General features: G+C 39.1%; 1 pseudogene; it reads right to left on the bottom strand.

Moving 5' to 3' along the window:
- The window catches only part of LOC107717349 (uncharacterized), a 3,195-nt pseudogene extending 859 nt beyond the window's left edge, over positions 1-2,336 (bottom strand).
- Between the last annotated feature and the right edge of the window lie 219 nt (positions 2,337-2,555).

The following is a 2,555-nucleotide window of genomic DNA, read 5'->3' as shown; positions in this document are numbered from 1 at the left end:
CAGATAGACAGACAGACAGACAGACAGACAGACAGACAGACAGACAGACAGACAGACAGACAGACAGACAGACAGACAGACAGAACAACAGACAGACAGACAGACAGACAGACAGACAGACAGACAGATAGATAGATAGATAGATAGATAGATAGATAATATTCAAATAAGATCTTTTTACCTGGTTTTTTATTGATTGGTACAGCCGGGCCTCCAAATATTACTTTTGCAGACATATGTTCCAGCATATAAACGGCGATCCTTGATGTTGGGTGCCAGATTGTGGTGATTTTATATGGTATAGTTACAACAGTTGAAGAGTAGTTTGTGCCAGTGATTGCTGTCCAGTCAGACGCTGAGAGCAAACCTCCATGTATGCGCACATCATCTTTGCTGTCTGTTTCAACAATCACCAAAGCCTTGCCATTTGTATCAACAAACTGCAGCAGGTAGCAAGCAAAGAACATGTTTTCTGGGATCAGCTCCACAATGAGGCCTGGACTAAAAAGTCTGAGGGACACTCGCTCCGTAGCATTAACCAGCTGGGATTTCTGCAGGTCTAAAAATGGCAGAAGCGTTGAGGGAGAAGCTTGTAACTGGTTACCATTGTGAATAGCGAGGACGCGTTTTCTGATAGCATAAGTAACTTGGTCTTAGACACACTGAAGATGGAAGGCACGATAAAGCTCCGACCCCGAAACTTTGTGGGAAGAATCTGATTCATTACAATTTCAGCTCTCAGTCTCTACACACGGGTGGGTCAATATCACAGCGACTTCTTTGCTCGATCTGACCCTCAAAATAGAACCGTTGGTCTGAAGCTGGACCAGCTCGTAGGAATCGATACTGAACGTCTCTTCACGAACACCTGATGTTGATGTTTGCTTGACTATAGTGACGCTGTTTTGACTGTCCACCGCATTGATAATGAGTAACTTGAATGAGTTGTATCTTAAGGTTGTACTGACGAGCAAAGGTAGGTTGAAAGATTGAAGATAATTTGGGTAATCCAGCAAAGGGATCAAATAATTTGTGCCAAGATTTACAGTTGGCTGGACGACATAGGACTGTGTGCTGTCTGCCCGGTGACTTATAGAAACCACTGTGATGTTTTTGTCACTGCTAATTCTGACAGATAAAATCGAGGGGCCTTGTTCATTTACTTCAGCAGACGTTGGAAACAGAATACTCATGGTCTGCCCTGACTTTGGAATTTGTAAGACTTTCTGTGTGGTTTTGTAGACGACGTTGAATGTAGTGTTGTCATGAAGGGCTGTGACTCTTAGACGGTTAATGGTATCAGATGGATAGAAGAAACCAAGGTTCTCTGGAAAGGCAGTGATAAATTTGTCTCCATAGCCCACTACTGTAAGACCTAAAATAAAAGTGTTCACTTAACATGAGCATAAGATCAACACACACATCAGTTTGAAAATAGTTACACTGCATCCCAAATAACTTTAAAATAGCAGTTCTCAAAATCTTTCAGGTGGAACAACAAAAACGGCCAAATCTGGGAGAAACCAGATCAGTAAATCATTCGTTTAATTTAAATGTATTTGTTTTTATCCAAACCGCTGTCATAGAGGACAGTAAAATTTCTTGCCTTACCTTGGCGAAACATTGATGCGATCAGCAGAAAAACAAGCATGGTTATGGCTTTAACTTGCTCTGTGCTCTAGCGCTGGAAGAAATGACAAAAAACACATTGATTGCAAAATGTTTTGCCACACATTAATGTGTGTAAATGAATAGAATGTTTTCGATTACAAGCAACCATGGCCATAGCCAGCTATGAGGTCGTTGTAGTTAAGTTAACCTTTCACAAAGTCATGCTAAAACATTCATAAGAGCACTAGACAAAGTTCTTATCATACAGCAATGCTTACTAATGAAAACTCTTACAGTAATAACTATTGTTGCAAGAATAATAAACAAATAATAAATTATTCACCCCTAAACTATAGTAAAGTAGTAACAAATTTTGATGCACTAAACAAGGTCTAATTTAGCTATGTCCATCCCCATAAAACAGAGAAAACATCTTTCACTGACTACATCTAAATGTCTGTCTCTTTTGAAGTTTATATGCAGTGTATATGAGTTGCATTTGTAGGTGTTAATATTGCACAATTCTTAACACCCTACCCAGACTTTCTAAAGTTAATACAAATCAGCCAAGACAAACAAAAAAGGCAACGGTATATTTTTTCTTCGCAGAAATTCTACATCATTAAAGGACACATTTCAGAACTCCAACACTTATCTACACAAACCATCTGCTATGCTACACCTCTAACTACAACAAAATCTATTACCTGATGTCTTGGTCAGTACTGTTCTTCTCTCTAAAAATCACCCCTTTGCCCTTATTTTAGCTTGGACACATTTGACTTTCAAAATGCTTGTTTTTTTTCTCAGATTTGCATAGGATCCTGGCTATGCCAGACACTTCAGTACATATACGTCATTTGATATAATGTTGTTTACAATGCAAAATTCTGCTGTTCAATTCCCACGAATAAAATGTAATACAGCTGATCCAAGAGATTTGC

This window comes from Sinocyclocheilus rhinocerous, unplaced genomic scaffold (genome assembly GCF_001515625.1).
Source record: "Sinocyclocheilus rhinocerous isolate Xijiao unplaced genomic scaffold, SAMN03320098_v1.1 scaffold933, whole genome shotgun sequence".
NCBI lineage: Eukaryota > Metazoa > Chordata > Actinopteri > Cypriniformes > Cyprinidae > Sinocyclocheilus > Sinocyclocheilus rhinocerous.
The sequence above is the reverse complement of the archived record's forward strand: the minus strand, read 5'-3'. Positions and strand labels throughout refer to the sequence as shown.